At 32.5% G+C, this 10,721-nt stretch overlaps 1 pseudogene; it reads right to left on the bottom strand.

Annotated features, from left to right (window-relative positions):
- Positions 1-5,836: 5,836 nt before the first annotated feature.
- Positions 5,837-6,797, bottom strand: LOC140595920 (olfactory receptor 6C2-like; annotated as a pseudogene).
- Positions 6,798-10,721: the final 3,924 nt, after the last annotated feature.

Raw genomic sequence — 10,721 nt, forward strand, 5'->3', positions numbered from 1 at the left:
CTTATTTATATCCTGAGAAACAAGCAAGTGAAGCAAGCTTCCAAAGAATTCAATCAAAAGAATGACATTTCTACCAAAGTAAGAGAATGAAGACGCTCAGGAATAATATTTTCCTCTGAATAGTCTAATCAACTTTACTTCACCCAAAACATGTCGATGCGGACTTCTTTCAAAGAAATTTAATGTTCATTACAAAATCTACCCTCATATCATTACCTACCTTCCCTTTTTCTACACAAAGATTTAAGGACAAGCACAAAATATGCCCCCAATGGATGCTACTCTAGCCTCATTATTTCATCATTGTTTTCTTCCTGAAAAAATTTAAACTTAAAAGCTTAAAGTGTCATACTTACTTTTCTGATAATAATTTATAGTTTCTGTTGACAATTTCACCAAAAATGTCCTTAAGGCCTTAGGGCAAGTAAGGGTTAAAATGGGAGATTTTTAGTAGAGATAAATAAATTTAGTTACTATGTATTTTCAGAGATCCACATTCACAAAAACCCTGAGAATGCAAAGATCTTCAAAATGTTTTATTCAGAGACCATCACTAGATATTGTTTCCCAATTCAAAGTTAGGAAATAACTTCTTTACATTTATTTAATAGTTTACAGAGGCAAAGGAATACCAAAAATGGATTTTGGAAGATTTGATAGTCTGACTTTTTTCTATCCATGGAGACAAGGTGCCCTGTAATTTTTAAACTATCAATGACTTCGATTATATTTGCTAAATATGCTATGGGTGCATAAGAACCAAGGGAAAAATAAACAAGAGGGTCCTTTGTGATTGCTGTATAAAAGCCAGTAATGAATTGTCTAATGAACTTTGACACACAATAAAAATACGTGTAGTAGTGAGACCATTTCCTTAGAGACACAGAAGTATAACCATAGTATTAAATGTATAAACACAACAATGATATCACAACAAAGCAAATGCCTGGCTTCTTTTCTGAAGCAATTGAATGTAAGGATTAAGTTTTATTTGATATAATTATAGATTCACATGTACATGTAAAAATAACACAGAAAGAACTCATGCATACTTTACCCAGTTTCTTGCACTGGTCACATCTTATAAGACACAATCTCACACCCAGGACTTTGGTAACCACACAATACAAGAATGGAAAAATTTTATGATGACAATATCCCTCATTTTGCTTTTTTTTTTTTTTATTTTTTTTTTTTAGCCAGACAAGCCTCCATTTCCCTTAGTCTTTCCATCACTGGAATTCACTAATTTGTTCTCCACTTTCTAATTTTGGCATAAACAAATCAATAGTGCACATGACTGTTGGGATTGGCTTTTTGACTTGGCATAATTCCCTGGAGATTTATCCAAGGTGTTATCTGTATCAATAGCTTGTTTCTTTATACTGCTAAATACTCTTCAGTCGTATGGATGTGTAATAATGTGATCAACGCTTACTTTTTAAGTGACATCTGAGTTGTTGCAAATTTTTGGCTATTATAAGGCCATCATGAATATTTATGTGCAGGTTTTATCTGGGTTAAATGACTAGGCAGTATGGTATATGTATGTGTATAATTTAAAAGTACATTTATATATATTTCCATATATAAATATTTATCCCAGATATATAAGTACTGATGATATGTAATTTATATGCTCTAAACTCATACACTTAAAGTATGCAGTTCAATGGTTTTAAACTGTATACATAGTTGTATATTCATCAGTACAGTAAACTTCAATGTGAGAGAATAAAACTATATAGGAGTAATGTTTCTATCTCACTAGATTTAAGTATTATTCTGACATAGACGATGATGTTAGAATGTGTATGGTAAGCCCTAGAGATAACAATAGAAAAATACACAATAAATATTGTGGATGCATCATTAAAAGAATTAAAATGATAAAACTGGAAATATTCACTTAATGCAAAAGGAGGCATTGAAGTAGGAATAGAAGAGGAAGGAGTACAATAGACATCTAGAGAGCAAAAAGTAAAGTGGGAGAGGTATATCCATCTATATCAATAATAACATTACATGTAAATGGATCCAACTATCCAATTGAAAAGCTGAGTTTTCAATCTGGAATAATGAGGAAAAAAGAAACCACAGTATATTGTCTATAGAAGATACATTCAGATTCAAAAATATAAGCATATTGAAAGTAAAAAATTGGAAAAGATAAATTTAAAGCATCCAACTACTTAACAACAGAGCCCCAAAAAACATAAAGCAAAACTGACTAATGAAGAATAGACAGTTGAGCAATAATAATTGGAGACCTGATTTTCAAAAATGGATAGAGCAACTAGGCTTAAATTCAACAAAGATTTAAGAAAAAAAGACTTATAAAGCAATCAGACCTAATACTCAAATCTACAACACTCAAGTGCAAAACAACAGAATAAAAATTCTTGGCATTGGTGATTTCCTTTTTTTTTTTTTTGTATCTTTTTCATTGGGGTTCAATTTGCCAACATATAGTATAACATCCAGTGCTCATCCCATCAAGTGCCCCCCAATGCTTGTCACCCAGGCACCCCTTCCCCCTCCCAACTCCCTTTCCACCACCCCTTGTTTGTTTCCCAGAGTCAGAGTTAGGAGTCTCTCATGTTCTGTCTCCCTCTCTGATATTTCCCACTCATTTTCTCTCCTTTCCCCTTTAATCCCTTTCACTATTTGTTATATTCCCCATATGAATGAAACCATGTAGTGTTTGTCCTTCTCCAACTGACTTACTTCATTCAGCATAATATCCTCCAGTTCCATCCACGTTGAAGCAAATGGTGTTTTCCTTTATTGAAAAACTATTTCTATATATTTAGGTTTTTTGCTGTTGTATATTCTCTTCTACAGTTTTTTATTTAATTTTTACTTTTTCTTAATTCTTGAAATGGATACTTAGAACATTGATTTTAGTGTTTCTTCTTTTTAAAATACTTAAACTATATATTTCTTTCCAAGCACACCTTTATATGTATCACACAGGCTTTAGCACATAATATTTTCATATCATAGAGTACAAATATTTTCTAATATTCATTTTGAGCTCTTTTTTTATAGAAATGCTTTTCATGTGTATACTATTTAGTTTCTGAAAACATGTGAGATGTTCAATGTATCTTCATATTGATCGCTTACTCAAAAATTCAATTTCATAAACATTTTTTTCTCTTAAATTTAGTGTTCAGCTTTCAGGAGTTTTTTATACAATATTTCATACTGATGATTAGGTCTGGTTTGTTACATGAGTTGTTTAGATTTCTATATTATATTGATGCTTTGGTCAGTTTGATCTATGCAATGCTGAGATAATGTGTAAAAATCACCCACTATGATTATGGATTTTTCCATTTTTTCTTTTTGTTCTATATGGTTCTTATATTCTCAGGTTATATAATAAAGTATATAAAATTTAGACAATCTTATATATTCTCAATGAATACAAACTTATTTTTATCAATTTTATTTTCATCAGATTAATTTCCAAACCAGAGAAAAAGAATTTACCTGCAGCCAATGCAAATTTTCTGTTAAATAGATCTAATCGTTGTTCCCCACTACTCAGAAATCAAAAGTTCCAGAATGCCTACCTGTTAAAAAAAAAAAAAGACAAAAACAAACCATGTGGAATAAATGTAATCAACCAATTCATATTTTTTCTATCTGAATCTTTATAACGAAGTTTCGAAGTAGTCTTTATAAAGAAATTTGTTGGTTACTCGTCTTTTACTGTTCATACCATAAAGCAGCTACTTTAAGCCAATAAATAGAAGGCCAGTGTATATAACAGATATGTGCTATTATCTATTTTTGGTTGTAAAGTATAAAATTAGAAATGTTAATGTTTTATCAAAGAGAGAAAATAAAATGTCAGCTTTAAATAACCTTAATTTGGGAAGCCTGGATGGCTCTGCGGTTGAGCATCTGCCTTTGGCTCAGGTCCTGATCCCGGGATCCGGGATAATGTCCCGCATCCAGCTCCCTGCATGGAGCCTTCTTCTCCCTCTCCCTGTGTCTGCCTCTCTCTCTGTGTATTCACAGGAATAAATAAATAAAATCTTTTAAAAAAGAAATAATCAATTTTCTGACTTTGATGTATATAATATTGAATTTTTATTTTAATTTTGAAAGGGAAAGTTCCAATATCTACTTTAAATACCTAGGACGAAAAAACTTTTTTTTTTTTTTACATGAGACAAGTTGCAACATAAGGATTAGTAAATGCACTCTCTTTAAAAAAACACCAAATTGTGGAAGGAGCCTCGGTGTCCATTGAAAGATGAATGGATAAAGAAGATGTGGTTTATGTATACAATGGAATATTACTCAGCAATTAGAAACGACAAATACCCACTCTTTGCTTCAATGTGGATGGAACTGGAGGGTATTATGCTGAGTGAATTAAGTCAATCAGAGAAGGACAAACATTATATGTTCTCATTCATTTGGGGAATGTAAATAATAGTGAAAGGGAATATAAGGGAAGGGAGAAGAAGTGTGTGGGAAATATCAGAAAGGGAGACAGAACTTAAAGACTCCTAAATCTGGGAAAAGAACTAGGGGTGATGGAAGGGGAGGAGGGCTAGGGGGTGGGAATGAGTGGGTGGCGGGCACTGAGGGAGGCACTTGACGCCATGAGCACTGGGTGTTATTCTGTATGTTGGTAAAATGAACACCAATAAAAAATAAATTTATTATAAAAAATAAAAAATAAGCAAAAAATCAAATAAGGATAAAAAACAGCAAATTTTTCAGTAGTATTTAAGAGGAAATAGTCTCAATAATCGTCATCTTGGATGGTCTCTTCAGTTAATATGGCTTTGGCTAAAAATGGTAGACTACTTTTATATGGTCACAAGGCAAGCTACAGTTGGGATGACTCAGCCAAACAGCACTTGAGAGGCACTCTCCAGACTTTATGAAGAATTTGGATACTTACCTCACACTTATGGCACATACTTAAGCCAAAGGATCGGCAAATCACACCAATGGCCTTACTTCAAATTCAGTAGCCCTAGGAAATCTACTTCTGTGGCTTGATTCTGAATTGCACATACACAACTTAGTAATTTTGAGTAAGTATTTTTTCATGAGCAGTTGAGGTGACAGTCAAGATTTATAGGAATTGGTGGGCTGAACAAAATTCCTATTAAATTTTGTTTATTTGTATATTAAATTAAATATAAACAAGTGAATTCCTTGTTCGTTACAAAACATTGATGTGGTTCTAACTTGAGTTGTTAGTGTGAGATCTAAGTGGACAGACTATACAAGCGTCCCCAAATTTTCGTTCTTTCAAAGTCTATTTTGAAGTACTTTCAAAGACAAAGGAGAAGAGTGTAGAGGGATGGACTACTTCAATTCCTCAGGCTGGCCAACAGGTTTAAAAGTTACTTTCTGGAGATGTCTGGGTAGATGAAAACAATGTAGCTGTATAGCAACCTGTCTCTCTTGTTTCTCCCCAAATGCTACAAAACCATAAAAATAGAAAAGTAAATTCTATACCAGAAGTGGACAAACTTTCTGTAAAAGGCTAGACAGTAAATATTTTTGGCATTTGGATCCATGAGGCCTCTGTTAGGCTACTCAACTCTGCCATTAAAGGCCACCATAGACAATAGGCAGATGAGTGAGAGTGGACATGTTTCAATAAAACTTTATTTACTAAAGCCAGTGGTAGATAGACTTTACCCCCATATCTTAATTTTTTTTTACTCTTACACAGCAGGGAGTCTGCTTCTCGCTCTTTCTCTCCCTCTGTTACTGCCCCCCCTTCAATGCTCACTGCCTCCCCATCAAGTTAATTAATTAATTAATTAACCAATTAATTAAATTCAGTGTGCTCTTATTTGTGTAAGATAAATGCAATTTTTTTGACTGTGTCATTGAAAGCTCGTTTCACTCGCTTGTTCCTCAAAGTATAAATGAAAGGGTTCAACAAAGGAGCAACAGATGTAGTGAGCACAGATACCCCTTTATTGATATCCACCTCTTCTTTGGCCGAAGGCTTGATATAGATGAAAATACGGCTGCAGTATGTAATGGAAACAACAAGCATGTGTGAAGAACAGGTGGAGAAAGCTTTTTTTCTTTGAGAAGCAGAAGAAAATCTTAGAATTGTCCTGCTGATTATATATATATATATATATATATATATATATATGAAAGAATGACACCTATCAGTGTAATAATGAATGTCAGTACCGCACAGATTATAACCATCTGTTCTATAACCCATGTATCCGAGCATGAAATCTTAAAAAGAGGAGATGCATCACAGCCAAAATGATCAATGGCATTGGAGTCTCAGAATTCCAGCTGGAGGCCCATACCAAGGGGTGTGATGATGATCAGCAGCCCAGAAATCCAGCAACAGAGGACAAGGATGGTACAGACTTTGTTATTCATGATGGTCATGTAATGAAGGGGTTTGCAGATGGCCACATAGCGGTCATAGGACATGGCTGCCAGGAGAAAAAATTCTGTGACCCCAAAAAGCCCAATAAAAAATATTTGGCAAGCGCAAGCATTATACGTAATAGTTTTGTCTCCAGTTGTTATACTGTACAAGAATCTGGGAATGCATACTGTTGTGAATGAGATTTCTAAGATGGAGAAATTGCGGAGAAAAAATACATAGGTGTTTTAAGATGAGAATCCATAAATGTAAGAATGATAATGGTCAAGTTTCCAGTAATGCTCAGCACATAGCTGAGAAATAAGAAGATAAAAAGAAGAACTTGCAGCTGTGGGTCCTCTGTAAGTCCCAACAAGATGAATGTTGTTATTGCTGTGTGATTTCTCATTGTTACCTATGATGTCTTAGGCAATCTACATGAAAAAAAGTCAAAGAGAAAGTATTTAAACAGAAGAAAGGAAACAATAAGGCAAAAATCAATGAAACAGAACACAATAAAGCAAGAGAGAAGATCAAAGGAATTGAGAGCTGATTCTTAGAAAAGATAAATAACACTGATAAAACTGCTGTGAGACTGACCTGAAGAAAAAATAAGCTTTATCAGGAATGAGCGCCATAACATCATTAGAGATTATACAGATATTAAGAAGATAAAAATGAAATATTTTGAAAATGCAGAGTAGATTTGGCAACTTAAATGAAATGAACTAATTCTTTGAAGGATACAATATACCAAAGATAATTCAAGATGAAATATCTAATATATATAGTCCTATATCTATTAAAGTAAACAAATATGTAGTAAGGCATCCCATAAAGAGAACTCCAGGCACAGATGGCTTAATTGTAGGTTTCTACTAAACAGTCAAGACAAACAAAAACACCAGTTCTATACAAATCCTTTCATAAAATTGATGAAACCAAAAATTATAGCATTATCTTATGGAGCTACTCACGTCTGTAAACTTAATATAAATGATAACCACAATAAAAATGGGAAGAGTGAAGGGTCTTATATAGTAATACATTTTCTGCATTCTACCTCCAGTAGTAAAATATTGATTATAACTGGTCTGTGAAATGTTTCTTGGGTATATCATGTCACACACAAACTTATAAGAAATGGTACACTCAAACGTACATTATATAAATTAAAATGAAACATTGGGGCTATTAATTTTGAGGCAGAAAATGAGAAACAAAAGAAAGAACAATGAGAACAAACAAAAATTGAGTAACAAAATGATTAACAGATGTTCAAACATAAATAATTACATTGTATAAATGATCAAAACATACCACACTGATTAAAAGACAGGGATTATAAGAATGTGTTTTGAAAAAACCTCCCACCTAGATGCAGTATTTAAACACTTCACTTCAAATATAATGACATAGATAAGTCAAACGATTAAAAAATGACTACCATGTGAACCACAAGAAAGAGAATGTTGGAGTAAATATGTTAATATTACCACCAAAGAAAGTTAACAAACATACAAAAGAAAATTACATACCGTTAAATTATCCAATTCACCGATAACAACTAAAGATCTTAATTATTTATGTATTTAACAGTACACCAAAATATAAGAAGAATAAACTGGCATAAATAAAAGAAGAAATAATAGGTAAATTGTAAATCATAGCTGGAGATTTACTAATCGATGGAACTAGTTGACTGAAAATCCACAAAAGTGGGATCCGTGGGTGGCGCAGCGGTTTGGCGCCTGCCTTCGGCCCAGGGCGTGATCCTGGAGACCCGGGATCGAGTCCCACGTCGGGCTCCTGGTGCATGGCTTGCTTCTCCCTCTGACTGTGTCTCTGCCTCTCTCTCTCTCTCTCTCTCTGACTATCATAAATGAATAAAAATTTTTTTAAAAAATCTTAAAAAAAATAGAAAATCCACAAAAGTATAGAAAAACTATATGTCAATTATACGTAATTGATGTTTATAGAACACTCTGCCTAATAATGACAGAATGCACATTATTTTCTTTTATAAATTTATTTTTTATTGTGTTCAATTTGCCAAGATATAGAATAACACCCAGTGCTCCTCCCATCAAGAGAATGCACATTTTTTGAAGTGTACATGTAAGACTGCAAAATCGGTATCCTAACAAGAGAGGTAAAATAAAACAAATATTAATGAGTTTAAACAAACTGGAATCATATAGAAGATATTCTCTGCCCACAAAGAAATCAAACTAAAAATCAATAACCAAAGAAAAATGGAAAGAAAATATTTACAAATTAAACAGGTTACTTCTAAATAATTTATGAGTCAACCACTAAGACTCAAAGGAAATAAAATAACATATTGAAATAAATGAAAAATATGTGGAATGAGGCTAAACCTAGGAATGAGTGGAAAATTTATAATGTTAAATGTTTATATTACAAAAGAAAAAGTTTCAAACCAAATATAAAATCCTTGACAACAGTAACAAAAAGCTGAAAAAAGAGTGAAAAAAATACCCAAAGAATGAGATGGCAGCAAAGATAGAGATAAGACTAGAAATCAACAAAATTAGAAACAAAAATACAATACAGAAAATTAATCTAACCAAAAGCTGTTTTTGTTTTGTTTTTAAAGACCAAGGCTGATGCTCAACTGCTGAGCCACCCAGACTCCCCTAAAAGCTGGTTCTTCAGAGATTAATAATATTGATGAACTTCTAACCAGACTGACAAGCAAAACAACAAACTAAAACAGTGAGAGGAGGAAAACACACTTCCTAGAAAAATCAGAAATGAAACCTATCATCCCAGATCTCAGATATTAAAAGGATATTAGAGGATACTGCAAACCATTAACACAAATATTTTAGAGAGCTTAAATGAAACAGATGAATATTTCAAAGCCAGCAAACTACAAAAACACATCCAAAATGAAATACATAACCTGAAACAATCCTACAACTAGTAAAGAAATAGAATTTGTAGTTAAAAACATTCTAAAGTAAAACTTCTAGGACTAGAGATTTAAACATGAAATATTATGAATTCTATCTAATGTCTTTGAGAAAATAAGAGTAGGGAATGTATCCAACCTTATTTTTTGAGGATTTAAGAGACACCTGTAAGATTTAGATAGAATGCAAGGGCCGAAATAGGAGATCACATCTGAAGAACATAAAGAATGATGGGGGTTTTCACTCTTGGGTATTAAGACTTATTTTTAAGAAGCCATCATTAAGACTTTATGACAAAACAAATCAATATTAAATTTCCTCAGAAAACAGACGATATTAAGCACCCTCTCCCTCTCCTTTTATAAGGTGAGTGTAACCATGATATCAAAACCAAGGGTACTATAAAAAAAGAAAAACTATTGAACTATATCTTCTATAAACATAGATAGAAAATTTCAAAGAAACAATAGCCAATCAAACTCATTATGCTCAATAGCAATATAAGCATAACACATCAGGAGAAGGCAACATTTACCCCAGGAATTCCATGTTGGTTCAATATTTGAAATCAACTTATTCTCCACAATGACAGAAAAAGGGAGAATCCATGTTTCTTCTTAATAGTTTCAGGAAAAAATATTTGCCAAAATTCAACACTTCTTTATGCTTAAAAAGTTTTTCTCAGTAAAGTAGAAGCAGAGAAAACTGTCTCCATGTGATAAAGGATACTTGGTTATATATAAAAAGCAAACAAACCAAAACTTCTGCTAATATCAAATATGAGGGGAAAAGCCTGAAAGCTTTCCTCTAAAATTATGAACTATGCAAAGACGGGTACTTATAGTTCATGTTTAACCATGTGCTGGAATTCCTAGCCAGTAAAATAAGGTGAGAAAAAATAATGACATTTTGATTAGCAATATAGGAGTTTACTCATCTTCCTCTGATAGCAGGATTGGGGGGATAAGGAATCCTAAATGATCTACAAGATAAACTTTGAATAAATAAGTGAGTTTAACAAAAGCATGAGATAGAGTGTCAATATATATAAAAAATTCTATTTGTGTATAACCATGAGCATTTGAACTTGAAAAACTTTTTAAAATTACAAAAAAATTACAGCTTCATTTAAACATTAAATACTTGTGCATAAATTGAACAAATTATAATAGTATAGCAATACAATGGAAAGTGTAAAAAACTGACATGGAGATATGTTTAAACACATAACTTATTGGGATAGAACAATGTGTACTGAAATAGACTAAAATCACGCAAGTTGAAGGGAAAGATAATGTCTTATCACAAATGGTGCTGCTACAATAATACATACATATGGATAAAAATGAACACAAATGAAAAATAAAATAGAGCATAGACCTAATAAAAAATTG

This window comes from Vulpes vulpes, chromosome 16, assembly GCF_048418805.1.
Source record: "Vulpes vulpes isolate BD-2025 chromosome 16, VulVul3, whole genome shotgun sequence".
Taxonomy (NCBI): domain Eukaryota; kingdom Metazoa; phylum Chordata; class Mammalia; order Carnivora; family Canidae; genus Vulpes; species Vulpes vulpes.